Source organism: Taudactylus pleione, unplaced genomic scaffold (genome assembly GCF_031769625.1).
Source record: "Taudactylus pleione unplaced genomic scaffold, aTauple2 ptg000333l, whole genome shotgun sequence".
Taxonomy (NCBI): domain Eukaryota; kingdom Metazoa; phylum Chordata; class Amphibia; order Anura; family Myobatrachidae; genus Taudactylus; species Taudactylus pleione.
In genome coordinates, this window is record NW_028284734.1 from 3,929,868 (window position 1) to 3,946,925 (window position 17,058).

Below are 17,058 nucleotides of genomic sequence, written 5' to 3' on the forward strand. Positions count from 1 at the left end.
ATAGTTCCACCCCTGGTTCCATGAATTTCTTGTCTCATTCATTTGGCTGTGAAGTTTGGCCTGAGTCACTGCTCTTATTTGGCTTTAGTTATTCATAGTCTTACCCCAACCATGTAGCAGAATGAAATAACTGTTGCTGTCCCAGCTCTATCTGTAGTCAAATTCTGCAAAATGCAAAAAATGCTCCAGAATAGCAATTAGCAATGCAAAAGAAGTCGGCATTTCTGGAAGTTCCCACCTCAGCAAAATGACCTGTTGCTAAGAGAAACTTGGAGTGCATGAACATATGCAGCAATTTTGCTCATCTTCACTTGTAATGTAGAAGTTCACATGCTGAAGAATGTCTCAAAGACATGATGCACCCTCGAACGCTTACGCTGCATAAATAAAATATTTTCAAATGTATGTAAATGATAGTTTTCAGTGTGCAATGCAGTTAGAGTAAAACTGTCCAGCAGAGGGCAGCCTTAGCTAGCACTTCAAGCAGTGGCTGTTTGCTTTTGTATAACTTCATACTAGGGAGGGAATACGATTCTCGGTAATGTGCGGCCATGTTGTTCGGCTGTGCACATGTCTGGGAAGTAACGTAACCCAAAATGTTTAATTTTTCTGCGCACCTCTAGAGAATTGGTAATGTTAGGTTTCCTCCGGGTACTCTGGTTTCCTTCCACACTCCAAAAACATACCGGCAGGTTAATTGGCTCCCAGCAAAAAAAACAATCCTCACATCGCTCCCATGGCACTATGCGAACATCGCCAATAATTAAATCCCCCCTACAGTAAATAGGATGAAACTCATTTATACTGTGCACTGTGTACCTCTTCCTATACTTGCCGACAATCAGCTCCCTCCTTCCGGGAAGGAGCTGATTGTCGGCTAACAGCGGGGGGCGTGTCTGAATATCTGTGACATGTTGGGGGAAGAGCCGGGGTGGGGCCGCATGATCGCGTCATCGTGGCCCCACCCCCTCTTCACAATGCCATTATTTTCGGCACGAATCGCGTCACCGGCCCCCTCGCTGTGGGGATTTCCAGTGTATTCTGGGGGGAGGTCGGGGAATGTCAGGAGGCTTCCCTGCCTTTCCGGGGGGCCGGGAGCGGCACCCGAAAATCGTGAGGCTCCCGGCCAAATCGGGAGGGTAGGCAAGCCTGCCTCTTCCATAGTTGGACGTAAGTGCAAGTAAAAGTTTTGACAACTTGCACTTGCAACTCCCCAACAAGGAAGCTGGGCCTGGGGATGGAGGGGTTAATAGATATGGCCAAAATACAGAATGGGCATGTTGACGTAAATTGCAGCCATATTGGGTGCCGAAATGTCTAGTGTGACTAGACTCACGGGTACACAAACTCTGGTCCCATGTATTGTGCATGTGATTTTTAGCATCTTTTGTCCTTTCAGTCATGCCACATCTCCTGTGATATTCCTGGCACATCCGCTGCTGTTACCTGCATGGGGAGGGACTTGTGTGCCACTTATGCAGAGTTGGTCACATCTTGCGTCTGTGATCATTTCAGAATAATTAGCAATGTGCAACTTTTTTTACAAGAATCATTCAGCGATTATATTTTTGTGCAACTTTGAATAAGGCCCTGCATACACAATGCAAAATTGACTCCATGGCAGTGTGCCGAGGCTTTACCCTATACCATACTTGCATTTTTTTGAAAAACGAGTTTCAGGGAGATCATAGTCAGTCGGGCGGATTGGGCCGCTGGGAAATCGGGAGATTTCCCACTGAGCCGGTCCCCTCTCCTGGGCTGCTTGACACTGACCGGTGGCTCGAAGGGTCGGCGATCGGAGCTCTCCGATCAGGCAGCGGCAAAGAGCTTCTGTAGGCATGCGCAGCAGCTCACCAGGAGGACCAATGTAAAATGGCCGCGAGAGGGCTGCTGTGCTTGCCCAACCACAGCAGCTCCGACCATCGGCCATTGCGGAGCTTGTAAGTGACAGCTCACAGCTCCGCCTCCTGCAGTCACATGCGCAGGGACCACAGGGAAGGGCAGGCAGCAATGGGACTCTCAGAGTGGCATGGCCGCAGTACACGGCTGGCTGGCATCACAAGTAAAATACTTCACTTGTTCAAGTTTGCATTGTTTTTAACTTGTTTACTTGCTGTGTAATCATGTACCTTATGTGTTATGTACTTAACTTGAGTGTACTGCAGTGTGTGTATTATATAATGCAGGGGTCAGGGGGTCCTATATTGTGAACAAAAAATATGCTGTGTGTGCATGACAGCTATAACTTAAAGTTAAAAAAAATGTTCACATGTGACATAGGACTCCTACTTAATATATATATGTGTGAATATGTATATATATATATATATATATATATATGTATATGTATATATATATATATATATATTATACAGTGGGTAAAATAAGTATTGAACACATCAACATTTTTCTCAGTAAATATACAATGCATCCAGAAAGTATTCACAACGCTTCACTTTTTCCACATTTTGTTATGTTACAGCAGGGGTTCCCAACCACGGTCCTCAAGGCACACTAACAGTCCAGGTTTTAAGGATAGGCATACTTGAGCACAGGTGACTTAATTAGTACCTCAGTTACTTTGATTGAACCATCTGTGCTTAAGCATGGATATCACTAATACCAGGACTATTGGTGTGCCTTGAGGACCGAGGTTGAGAATCACTGTGTTACAGCCTTATTCCAAAATGGAATAAATTAATTTTTGTCCTCAAACTTCTACATACAATACCCCATAATGACAACGTGTAAAAAGTTTTTTTGAGATTTTTGCAAAATTAATAAAAAAAAACACTAAGAAATCACATGTACATAAGTATTCACAGCCTTTGCCATGAAGCTCAAAATTGATCTCAGGTGCATCCTGTTTCCACTGATCATCCTTGAGATGTCCCTACCGCTTATTTGTAGTCTACCTGTGGTAAATTCAGTTGATTGGACATGATTTTGAAAGGCATACACCTATCAATATAAGGTCCCACACTTGACAGTGCATGTCAGAGCACAAACCAAGCATGAAGTCCAAGGAATTGTCTGTAGACCTCTGAGACAGGATTGTCTCGCGGAACAAATCTGGGGAAGGGTACAGAAAAATATCTGCTGCTTAGTAGGTCCCAATGAGCACAGTGGCCTCCATCATCCAGAAATGGAAGAAGTTCGGAACCACCAGGACTCTTCCTAGAGTTGGCCAACCGTCTAAACTGAGCATCGGGGGAGAAGGGCTCTATTCATGGAGGTGACCAAGAACCCGATGGTCACTCTGTCAGAGCTCCAGCATTCCTCTGTGGAGACAGGAGAACCTTCCAGAAGGACAAACATCTCTGCAGCAATCCACCAATCAGGCCTGTATATTAGAGTGGCCAGACGGAAGCCACTCCTTAGTAAAAAGCACATGGCAGCCCACCTGGAGTTTGCCAAAATCACCTGAAGCACTCTCTGGTCTGATGAGACAAAACTTTAACTCTTTGGCGTGAAAGCCAGGCGTTATGTTTGGAGGAAATCAGGCACCGCTCATCACCAGGCCAATACCATCCCTACAGTAAAGCATGGTGGTGGCAGCATCATGCTGTGGGGATGTTTTTCAGCGGCAGGAACTGGGAGACTATTCAGGATAGAGGGAAAGATGAATGCAGCAATGTACAAAGACATCCTGGATGAAAGCCTGCTCCAGAGCGCTCTTGACCTCAGACTGGGGTGACAGTTCATCTTTCAGCAAGACAACAACCCTAAGCACACAGCCAAGATATCAAAGGAGTGGCTTCAGGACAACTCTGTGAATGTCATAGAGTGGTCCAGCCAGAGCCCAGACTTTAATCCAATTGAACATCTCTGGAGAGATCTGAAAATGGCTGTGTACCGACGCTTCCCATCCAACCTGATGGACCTGAGAGGTGCAGCAAAGAGGAATGTGCAAAACTGCCCAAAGATAGGTGCGCCAAGCTTGTGGCATCATATTCAAAAAGACTTGAGGCTGTAATTGGTGCCAAAGGTGCATCAAGAAAGTATTGAGCAAAGGTTGTGAATACTTATATACATGTGATTTCTTCTGTGTTTTTTTTTTTATTACATTTGCAAAAATCTCAAAAAAAACTTTTTACACATTGTTATTATAGGATATAGAATTTTGAGGACAAAAATGAATTTATTCCATTTTGGAATAAGGCTGTAACAACAAAATGTGGAATTCCGGATGCACTGTATTTGTAATGGGGCTATTGTAATGAAATTTTCACCAAATGTCAGCAATAACCCATGCAATCCACACATGCAAAGATATATTGTGAGGACCACCTGGTCATGACCGGTTTATGGTGAAATGATGTTCTTTCCACTCTCGGATTATGGCCCCAATAGTGCTCACTCGAACATTCAGAAGTTTAGAAATCCTTCTATAACCAATGCCATCAGTATGTTTTACAACAATAAGGTTGCGAATGTCTTGAGAGAGATCTTTGCTTTTACCCATCAGGAGATGTTTCTTGTGTGACAGCTTGGTAATATGAGCCATTTTTATAAGCATCAGTTGGGACTGAACCAGCTTATATTAATTTGCACTAACAAGGGGCAGGATTGCTTTCTAATTACTGATAGATTTCAGCTGGTGTCTTGACTTTCCATGCCTTTTTGCACTTCCCTTTCTTCGTGTGTTCAATATTTTTTCGCTGTGTCATTTCACATTAATACACATAACTTAATTTATGGACATCTATGGTTTGATTTCTTCGCATGTGTGGACTGCATGGGTTATTGCTGACATTTGGTGAAATTTTCATCACAATATATCCCCATTACAAATATATTTACTGAGAAAAAAGTTGATGTGCTCAATACTTATTTTAGCTGCTGCGTGTGTGTATATATATATATATATATATATATATATTCACATTCCACAATTTAGAATCAAAACCCATCAAACACATATTATATATATATATATATATATATATATATATATATACATATACATACACACACACACACACATACACTCATTCCTGTTTTTATATGGTGTGTTTATTTCAATAAACACATGCTGTAAGCACCTGTTAGGAGGCGTATCTTTTGTACCAACTATAGAGCAGGTCTAAGCACACACTAATGGTGACGACTAGTAAAGCAGGCACAAAAGCTGCCAATGCAGGTTGTATATGATACATACAGCTCTGTAGAAGTGCGGAAACACAATATTATCATGTGGACCTTTCTTTTGAGTAATTTACACCCAGATACATAGATGTGGCTATAGTGGGTGCTGTGCTGTTGCTATGGGGCCCAGAGGCTTAGGGGACTCATATAGATGTCTATGAATGGAGGCACTGTAATGTGGCATAATATGAACTGGAGGGCACTATAATGTGGCATAATATGAACTAGGGGCCTGCAAGTGTTGCACAAAAAGAACTGAGAGCAATACAGTGTGGCATTATATGAACTGGGGAATTGTAATGTAGCATAAAATGAACTGAATGCAATACTGTGGGGCATAAAATTAACTAGGATACTACTAAAAGCAACAATCCCCAATTGAAGTATATTTTAAGCATTCATCATATTTTTTACCTGGCCTATAAATTAGTATCTTATTTCAATATCCCTCTGGAGGCAAACAAAAATGGCTCCCAGGCACAGATACAGTCAGTCTAAGCTGATCACAGCTTTCACTATATCATGTGATGGCAGGGGTAGGGAGGTGTGGCTGGAGGTCAGCCACATGTGGTTATTGGCTTGCGCAGCACTGAGAGGGTTAACCCCAATGCTACTGCGCCATTTTCTAAAGGAACAATGGGCGATACGCGCCATATTTAAAATGTATTAGTGGCGCTAGGTGCCAAGTGTTTTAAATAATTTTTTTAAATATAGATCTCTCTGCCGCGGTCCGGCCCTTCTCCAGCGGCTGTGGGAGTGATGGGTGATGGCATACCGGTTGGGATGGAGTGCAGGAAGCCGCTCTACGCTCCACGCTGGGGACTGGGAGTGTGACTCCTGGCGCCCCAGCTCTACAGGGATGCTGCTGGTCCCACCGTGCTGGCTGCTTACTGCAGCCAGGCAGCAGAGGGCAGGGCGGGATGCCGACCACTGGGGGCTGGGAGCTCAGCTCCCGGCACTCCAGCTATTCGGTGAGGTGCTCTGAGTCGGAGGGCCAGGTGTTGCGATACAGCCCCCGGCAACTTCCGTAAACGGCAGGGCTAAGTGCTGGCTGCTGGGGACAGGAAGCAGCGCTCCAGGACAGCAGGAAGCCGCTGCAACTGGAACATTATTGTCCCGGACTGCAGGGCTAAGTGGCGCACTGGGGGACCGGGCTAGCAGGCTTCCCAGGTGGTGCTGTGCGCTGACGCTGGACTGAGGGGAGGACTGTGATGGCCGCACACTGGGGGATTGGGAGAGCCCGCTCTCCATACCCCCAGTACAGGGAGCAGCATCTGCAGCCCAGACTGAGCCCCGTGGCTGCGGACTTAGATGGCAGCAGGGGGAGCTCGGCAATGAGTGCCGGGCACTGCTTGTGCTGCAGGGTGCAGGGGCCCGTGAGAGTACCTCCCGGTGTCACCAGCACTGGTATAGGGAGGCCCAGCGCAGTGCGCTTGGCACAGAAAAGCACACATTTTAAATAAATATAAATGTATTTAAAATGGTATGTGCAGCACTGAGCCAGGACAGCAGGTCCTGGGATACAGTTCTGCAGTGTGCAAAGCATGATGCTGTGCACAGGCATGAAATGTAAATGTACTTAAAAATGTATGTTTTAAATGTACAAAGTAAAGAGTGCACTTACCTGGGGTTTCTCTGGACGGCCAGGGGATACGGGGTCCTCGGTGGGCTGCTGGAACCCCCAGCCCCTTCCAGAGAAATAAGATGTTCCCCTATGCAGCCTCATGCCTGGAAGTGGTATGAGGAGGTGCATAGGAACCTGGCTAATGCAGCCTACTAACTGTTTCAGGGAGCTCCAAAATAGCTTCCCTTCTGTGGCCAGGAAACTGTGCCCGGGGACCCTGCTTGCCCAACTTTGGAGCTCAGATTCAGGAAGAGATGGCAAGCATGGTCCCTTAGCAGATTCCTGGAAGTAGGTTTTGGAGGGAAAAACTTTGTGCCTTCCAGACGAGTCGGAGCCGTGGGTGTTCCGAGCTTGGACACCGAGGAGTGACCACTCCCCACTGGCCATAGAGGACAATGTTAAATGTGCATGTGGCCAGCACATGCACAGGTCAAGCACTTAAGGTAATTGGTTGGAAACCACAGGGTGGACTTACCCCCTGTGGTAAAGTGTATTGGAGTGCCATAAAACAAGACTTCGTGCCAGGTAGAATTGTACAACCCTGTAAATCCCTTATGGAGAAGTACTGCTATTTGATAAGATTTCTGTGTGCTCATGTACCTGAAGGAAGGTCTTTTTCAAGACTTTGAGCAATAAACAACTCTGTCTGGCTACGATTGCATCTCGACCCTGCAACCAACAGAATTGCACCAAACACTATTCCGTTCTCCGGCTGTTCTGGATGGAGCTTCGTGTCTCCAAGTTCAAACCCTCTGCCCGCTATCATGCAGAGCCTGGTCCATTGCGAGGGATCAGGAGGAATTAGCCAACACCAATCAGGTGGTGTGGCCACAGCTAGTCAACGCATACCCAGCAGAAGCAGTTCCAGGTGCCGAGGTAAGAGCCTGTGTGTTCGTAAGCAGTTCTGAGTGCCGATAGGAGGAGCTTGGTGGTGGCAGCAACATACACGCCCATTGTGCAGTTGGCGGAGTCAGTGACATGCAGTCACTGATGGTAAGCGGGAATCCCTGAAACCCAAGGTCCAGTGGAGATCAAACCCCAGTCTGTGATCAGGAGTCGGCAAGAGGCTGGGGGAAGAGGGGAGTGGGGGCATTCCAAAATGTCTATGCTCATTAAATCATGTGCCATGTGACTGTGGTTGCCGTGGCAGTCCACAGTCATAACTCATTAATTAGAAGGGAAAAAAAGAACAAGAAAAAGGTTAAACACTGAAATATTTTTCTTATAGCCTACCACAGTGATTAATCCTTTAGAAAAAAACAAAACATTTATTTTTTCATTGGAATGCTTCTTTAAGACATGTTGGAGGAGTGATGTTTTCATTGGCTGGAACTTAGGGAAACATCAGCTGTTTTGAACTTAGTAAACAAGGAACTGTGCAAAGATCGATAGAATGTAATGTGAATGATTGATAGAGTTGATTGAATGCAGTATAAATATAACCTTCTATTTACAAATGGTACACAATCGGGAAACCGGCTGCCTTAATACCGACAGACGGCTTCCCGACTGTCATATCCCGGCGAGGGTGAAATGCCGGGCGTCTATATCTAGACGCCTGTCATTTCCCCGACGCCGGGAGACAGGCGCCCGGCATCCTTTCGATCGGACAGCCGCGGGGGGGAGAGGGTTAGGTTTAGGGCACCCGGGGGGAACTTAGGGTTAGGCACCCCCCCGGGAGGGTTAGGGTTAGGCTAGGGGGAGGGTTAGGGTTAGGCACCCCCGGGGGGGAATTAGGGTTAGGCACACCCCCGGGGAACTTAGGTTTAGGCAGCGGGGAAGGGGGGTGTTAGGGTTAGGCACCCCCGGGGGATTAGGGTTAGGCACCCCTAAGGAGGGTTAGGGGGTTAGGTTAGGTTAGTTTATACTTACCTTAGCGACGATCGGGATTTCCAGCGCTGTCGGGCTTCCGCTGCTGGCAACTCTGCTTTTGTCGGCCAGGCGGTATTTAATACCGATACCTTACAAATCTGTGATAAGTCACTGGTGTTACCTGATGGTACACATCTGCCGAATTGGGGGCTAAATACAAAGAGAAGCACTTACTGACTACTGATCGTTGGGGACTGGAATATGGCACCTCATTATTTTATGATTTTGGGGGGTGATTCAGTAGTGGATGGAATTGTCAATCAGGCAGAGGTATACGGGGGCTTGCGTGCGATCACGCAGGGCTCATTCTCAACTTGTGCAGAACAGGTCCTGTGCACGCGCAGATTCCCGATAAACGGGAATCTGCGTTCAGCATTGCACATACGTACAATGCTGAATCAGGCACTTGGACATCGGATAACAACTTAGGGCCTAATTCAGAGATGTACACTATGCTGATGTTTTAGCAGTTGAACGATTATCGGTTAACTGTGCATGCATCTAAGTTGCACTGCGAATGCGTCAAAGTACTTTACTGTAGTCGCACTCTGCAATTTTTACTACTGTAGTGTGATTGGCTGGCCGGCAGCATTTGGGGGAGGTAACAGGGAGTGGTAGCAAAATAACAAGTTTATCGTGACCATTTATGGGAATTGTCCCTGCCTTTATCTGTGATCCCATAACCAGGAAACAAGGCTACGGCGTCTCACTTCCCATGCCCATTCCGCAAGAACATACTCAGTACTGCGACAATGGAATGATCTGTGACATGTTACGCAGATGCTTGGATTTGCAAAGCCGCAGGTGGGCGTCCCAATAGATCTCCCGGTTACTGCAATATTTGTATAATTTTGTATAGCCGCTGAGTACACAGATGCAGCTGCAATGCCATTGGCATACAGCTCTGAATCAGACCCTTAGTAGAAACTTATGATGCAAGTTGCTGTATACAAAAACCTATCAGTGACATTCACAAATGTATAAAATTGTTTCAAGAGCTAATCAGAAATGAACAGTGGTGGATTTTACCCAGAGGCTGCAGGCCCCCCCCCCCCCCCCCCCCCAGTAAAATCTGCACTGGCTACACTGTGACTGGCAGTGGCTTCCCATTGTAAGTTCTACCTGCCAGTCACATACAGGTGTCTCCTCCCTCTGGGACTGCCAGTCCGGGCTCCTATTAGCAGAGAAAGAAGCCGCTCCTCTGCCTTTCGGACAGCCCTACCCGGCTGCGAGGGGCTGAAGTTGACGCAGTCCCAAGTAGCCAAAGACATGCGCCTGCGTGGCTATCTGCCGCTAGTGCGCATGCTCCGATTCTGACGCCAGATCTATTGCGCAGGCACCGGAACCCGGCTGGGAGGCGAGTGTCTCCCCAGTCGCCTCTCTTTCTCGCACGTAGCAGCTCCCCTCATCCAAGAAGGTAGGAGCTGCTGCTGGAAATGAAAGAAGGATTTGGTCATAGGTTTAATTAGAAACCAGTGATGCAATCCTTGTGTCATATCAAGTGATGTCAGGCCGGGCCACTATTACTACTGTGTCACTGCCACATTGATGGAGTCAGGATCCCGGTGGTCGAAATACTAATCGCCGAAAACCCAACACTGAAAGCCTGGCACGGGACTAAAGACAGACGTCTAAATACCGACACCTATCATTTGCCCCACGCCAAAATCCTGACGCCCGGCATATCAAACATAGGTAAGCCGGGCGTCGGGAGCTCTTAGCTGCAGGGGGGGGGTTAGGATTAGGGACTCCCAGGGGGACTTAGGTTTAGGCACCCCCCTGGGAGGGTTAGGCTAGGGGAAGGGGGGGCATGGTCAGACACCCCCTGGGGGAAGGATAGGGTTAGGCACCCCCCCGTGAGGGATAGGATTAGGGTGTGGGGAGGGGGGGGGGGGTTAGGTTTAGGAACCCCTGGGGGGATGTTAGGGTACTTACCTACCCTAGTCGGGATCCTCATCTGCCGGCCTTCCGGCATCGGGATTTCATCCGCCGGGCTTACATCCACCGGTATTACATACCCATTCCCTGCCACGATGTACTAATGGCCCCACTTCTGAGTTATTACTTGGCATTACTCTCACTGTTGTACAAAGTAGAGTCATGAGAGGGGTGTGGGCCGCACCCGGGAGGGGGTGACACCAAAATGCCAGCTCCTCTGCAGTAACAAGAGCCGGGTGCTGCAGTGTGACATTCTCCTGCAGCACCCGGCTCCTGTCATAGAAGAAGGAGAACCGAAAGTGCTGACAATGCTGGGCTGTCCCCAGAGTTAAGTCATCGGGATCCTCCGTGAGGCTTTACCCCTTTATTTTAGGCCCTGCCCCCTTTTTGGACGCACAGGGATAGTCAGAGTGCGCCAGAGCCGTAACTAGACTTTTTGGTGCCCTGTGCCAGAAAGAGCATTGGCGCCCCCTCATTTTTCAAAGGGACATAATGCACCAAAAAAAGGGCCATGGTTTCATGGGGAAGGGCCAGGGAAGAGATAGGAGAGGCCAGGAAATGCTGGGGATGAAATAAGAGGAAGCTACAAGCAAGAATGATAATAAACAGAAATTTGACAGGCCCAAACAGCGCCACCTGACCTGTGGTGCCCTGTGCGATGGCACCAGTCGCACTACCCTAGCTACAGCCCTGGAGTGCGCATCGGGTGTCACCAGACCCGGTGACACCTCTGGCTGTACGTTCATGTTAAAGGCCACCACTACAGAAATACTATTGGGGATTGATGCTGTCTTCCATATTACTAGTCACTACTACAATTAGTGGCATACAGTATTACTAAAGCTAGTATGTGGCATATTACTAGGCGTTACTACTATTGCTGACATATTTGAGAATTACTGGTAATTTAATGGATATTATGGTTACTACTATTACTGATATATTATTGTATATTAGTTCCACTGTTAACTTAATAATAGGTATTAGTGTTACTGTTCACCTTTTACTGGGTATTACTGCTTCTGGTGGCATATTACTGGGCATTACTGCTACTGGTGGCATAATACTGGGTATTAGTAGCAAAAGTAGCTTATAATGGACATTACTGATACATATTACTAAGCATTATTACTAGTGGTTGTTAGCATGTTGTTGGGAATACCTGTTAGCATATTAGAGGCCATCTTTGGTACTGCTGGCTTATTACTGGGCATTACTAATAGGGGTGGCCCCTTTTTGCATGCCTTGCACATCTGAAGCTCCAGCCTATGTACCCTTCACCCCTAAATATCCCATTGATATACTCCCAATTTCTACCTCAGGGTCCTTAGGGATCCACAGGGATACCTTTGGGTATAGGGCTTGGCTCCAGCCATGGGCACCACAGAGTTAAAAATTCTCTCCCAGGATGCACCGGGCCCCCTCCTATACCCCACCCCCAGGCCAAGGCACCTCAGTTTTCAGTAGGTGCCCGGCCGGGAAGCTGGGTCATCGCAGAGGGGGGCTGTGTAACAGCCCCTGAAGATCTTCAAGAGCGGTAGCATATTACTGTCCAGCGGACGTCCATGCTACCGCTCCGACACCCCCGCCGACGTCGACCACCAGTAGTGATCCGGGAAACTCGGCGGGCTCTTGGGGGTTCCAGCTAGTGGAACCCCCGGGGGGCCTTGGGCTGTGGCCGGATGTACGGGGGGCAGCAAAGGTAAGCAGCGGGCAGCAGGCGCCCGCTGAATCAGTCCGGCGTCCCCAGGGCTGGGGGCTCCCTGGGGACGGCAGTATAGTGGAGCCAGGCGGATGCCTGCGCTCTCCACTAGACCACCAGGGATACGGGGCTGGAGCGTTGCGGAACACGCTCCAGCATCCCGGGGGGTTAATGGCCTGCCAGGGGAGGATGCCTTCCCTGTAGCGCACAGGAGGCTCCTCCCTATCACTGCTGTCGGCGCCTTACATTAAGGCTTTTGGCGGGCTGAGGCAGTGATCCTCCCCAAGCCCGCCTCCCTTCATCCTCCGGCGGCCATTTTATGTGACTAGATGCTGTGGTGACAGGGTGCGGAGCCTGGGGTGCCCCTTACATACCTCTCCTCCAGTAAAGGCCAGCATATGTAGCGCTATCACTGCCAGGCTGTAAGTCTGTGTATGTGATAGTGCAGTTAGTGCAGGGTTTTCTGCATGGTATGTGACTTTATGCTAGCGCTGTGTGCCTGATCTTTCTCCTGTCAGCCATTTTACTATCCCTATCTCTTCCTCCTGACCAGCCCTCTCAGTGCCAGTACTGTCAGGGTACCTCACAGTTTTAGATATTTCTGTGAGAGGAGTGTCACATACCACTATGTCCAGTGAGGACTCTGTTAGAGGAGCACCTCTCCTATTTTCCTGCTCCAGATGTAAAGCAGGTGTGGGGGAGGGGGCGGTACTCCAGGATGGGTTATGTGCTGCATGTTTGGCCATCCCCGGTACCTCTGCTGTACCCAGCACCTCTCAGGAACCACCTTGGGCTTGTTTTGCACAAGCCCTGACTGTTCTTGTAAATAGGCTTGCAGCCCCTCCTACATTTCCACAATTGGGGTTTGCACAGCAGGCGGTAGTCCCGCCTCCTGTTCTGGGAGTTTCGGGACCGATAGTAATGCAGTGCCCCCCGCAACAGGTCCTTAATCAGGCTGACCCAGGTTTGTCTGTTTCTGGGGTGCGGAGCACTCAGCAGGATCAATCTAGACCTGCTAAAAGACCGTTATTGTCATATCCATCCGCTCAGGATGATGAGGATGACGGGTCGTCTGATGAGGGCGAAATTGTAGATTTTTCGGACACTGACACTCCTCAAGCAGAGGCTAAGTCTAGTATTTACATTCCAGGCCTCATACGGGCAGTCCGTGCGGCCATGGTAATTACTGACGACAACTTACCTGCAGCGCCTACTCATGCTTATTTTAAAGAGGTTAAAGGAGCTGCAGCAGTTTTCCCTCTATCTGGTCAGCTAGTTGATCACATGGAGGAGGCCTGGAAATCTCCAGGAAAAAGATCTCAACCTCACAAGCGTCTGGCACGTACTTATCCCTTTGCAGAAGATTACTTCACTAAATGGGAGTCTCCTCCTCAGGTGGATTCTCATGTTACGCGCTTAGTAAAGAGCGCAACTTTGCCTATGCCGTCTATGTCTTCTCTGACGGATACTACAGACCGTAAGGTGGAGGTGTGCCTTAAGTCTATCTATTCCCTTGCTGGAGGAGCATCTAAACCAGCTATGGCTGTCTGCTGGGTGGCCCAGGCTATGGAAAGGTGGGCGGACCCTTTGGAAGCATCATTTGCTTCTGAGGGTACCAGCGAACAGGTTATGTTAGTGGGTAACCTTCGGGATTCCGCTACGTACATTAACGAAGCAGCTTTGGATTTGAGCCTGCTTACTTCTAGGATTTCTGCGGTGGCTGTGGCCGCTCGACGCTCCTTGTGGTTACGTTCGTGGAGGGCGGACGCTGAATCCAAGAAAGGCTTGGAATGCTTACCCTACAATGGACAGGTCCTGTTTGGACCAGCCTTGGACAAAATATCTGCGTGTCTACCCTCAGCCCCGACTCCGTCTGGGTCTAAAAAGCCGTCCTTTCGGCCCTATCGCCCTCCAGGAAAACCTAGCGTTCAGTCCTTTCCGAGACCTTCAGGTCCCAAAAAGACCGCTAAGACCAAGAAGCAAGCTTGGAGTACCAGACGTCCAGCCGCCAAGCCGGACGACAAACCCTCAGCCTGACGGGTTGGGCCTCCCCTTGGGGGATCCCAGGGTGGGAGGCCGACTTCTGCAATACGCCCAGTGTTGGTTCAAAACCACCACAGACACTTGGGTATGGGAGGTGGTATCTCAAGGATATGACCTCTCCTTCCACAGAAGGCCTCCTCATCAGTTCTTTGTAACAGCAGGTCCTTCAGATCCAACGAATGCTCTAGCGATCCAAGAGTTGGTGCGTTCTATGATTCAAATGGGAGTAATAGAACCTGTTCCGTTATCCCTGAGAGGGACCGGATATTACTCCAGCCTTTTTCTGGTTCAAAAACCAAATGGATTATACCGACCTATACTCAACCTCAAGTCGATGAACAAGTTTTTAAGGGTCCCTCGGTTCCGGATGGAGACTCTGCGTTCTATTGTTTTAGCTATGCAGCCTGGGGATTTTATGGTGTCCCTGGATATTCAGGATGCTTACCTGCATATCCCCATTGCCAGGGTTCATCAGCGTAACCTCAGATTTACAGTGTTGGACCTCCATTACCAGTTTCAGGCCCTAACGTTTGGCCTTTCCACGGCTCCTCGGGTGTTCACAAAAGTAATGGCGGTCATGGCGGCACACCTGCGGTTGCAGGGAGTTCGCCTGTTACCTTACTTGGATGACCTTCTGTTGTTGGCAGGGTCGCCACAAGTCCTTTGCAGCCATCTACAACTGACAATATCGGTATTGCAGGCTCACGGCTGGATAGTGAATTGGAAGAAGTCCTCTCTAATTCCTTCTCAGAGAATGGTCCATCTCGGGGCATTGTTGGACTCTCAGCAACAGAGGATCTTCTTGACGGAGGAAAAGATAGCCCTGTTGCAGTCCAAGATACGCAATGTTCTAAGCAGTCGCCGAGTGTCTCTTCTCTCGGCGATGAAGTTACTGGGATCCATGGTGTCAACGTTCGACATGGTGGAGTATGCCCAGTTTCACTCCAGGCCTCTACAAATGTTGATCCTGTCCAGATGGGACAGAAATCCCCGTCGAATAAAGATGCAGATGATCAGGCTCACTCCGGAAGTGCGCCTGTCTTTGACGTGGTGGTTACAAAAGTCTCATCTCAGCAGGGGACGTCCGTTTTGGATTTCGGATTGGGTCCTTCTAACAACGGATGCTTGCCTTCGGGGCTGGGGCGCTGTGACAGGCCCACACGTCTTCCAGGGCCGGTGGACGTCGGAGGAATCGAACCTGCCAATCAATATATTGGAAATTCGAGCAGTGTTCAGGGCGCTGCAGCATGCAAGACCGTTCCTGCAGGGGAAACATGTGCAGGTTCAGTCAGACAACGCCACCATGGTGGCTTACCTAAATCGTAAGGGAGGAACTCGAAGCCAAGCGGCTCTAAGGGAGGTGTCCCGCATTCTGACTTGGGCAGAAGGCAATCTGCTGGCCATTTCGGCCGTCTTCATTCCGGGTGTGCTGAACTGGGAGGCGGACTTCCTCAGCCGCCACGATGTACACCCGGGGGAATGGTCTCTTCACCAGGAGGTGTTCCAACTCCTGGTGGACAAGTGGGGTCTTCCCGAAATAGACCTCATGGCCTCCAGACACAACCGCAAGCTGTGGGCGTATGGATCCCGAACAAGAGACGCAGGAGCTCTCCTGGTGGACGCTCTGTCGACACGATGGAACTTCCAATTCGCGTACCTGTTCCCTCCATTCTCCCTGCTGCCTCGAGTAATTCGAAAGTTCAGGCAGGAAAGAGGCAAGATCCTGCTGGTGGCCCCTGCGTGACCCAGAAGGAGTTGGTACTCGGATCTCCAGTGTCTATCCATCGACACTCCTTGGCTGTTACCTCAGAGGCCGGACTTATTGTCTCAGGGTCCTTGTCTCTACCCGGACCTGAGTCGGCTATCTTTGACGGCGTGGCTCTTGAGACTTCCCTCTTGAGGTCCAAGGGTTTCTCTAGAGCAGTGGTCAATACCATGTTACATGCTCGTAAGCCGGTTTCAGCTAGAATTTGCCACAGGGTATGGCATACCTATTTTGAGTGGTGTCGCCCTAAAGCGTACGATCCTCACGGAGTTTAGAATATCGAGAGTGTTGGCTTTCCTTCAGGCAGGCTTGGATTTAGGTCTACGCCTTGCTTCACTGAGGGTACATGTTTCTGCCCTGTCGGTTTTGTTTCAACGAAGGATTGCTACGCGGCCTGATATCCGTACCTTTATGCAGGGTGTCCTTCGCATCCAGCCTCCCTATGTCCATCCGGTAGCTCCATGGGATCTGGCTGTGGTTCTGAAGGCGCTACAGGATCCTCCATTTGAACCTTTGGGTTCTGTGGATCTAAAATGGCTTACAGCAAAAACAGTGTTCCTTTTGGCTATTGCTTCAGCTAGAAGGGTGTCGGATTTGGGGGCTCTTTCGTGTCGTCCCCCATTTCTAATTTTTCATTCGGATAGGGCGGTACTTCGTACCCGTCCCGAATTCCTTCCTAAAGTAGTGTCTAGTTTCCACATTAACGAGGAAATTGTGGTCCCAGCCTTTAATTCATCTGATCTCTCAGCTGGTGAGGCTTCTTTGGATGTGGTACGGGCTCTGCGGATTTACGTGGACCGTACCAGTTCTTTGAGAAAATCGGACTCTTTGTTCGTCCTATATGGATTTCATAGGAGGGGTTGGCCTGCCAATAAACAGACTTTGGCACGCTGGATCTGCATGGCGATCTCTGAGGCATACACTCACGAGGGACTTCCAGTGCCACCCTCGGTGAAAGCTCATTCT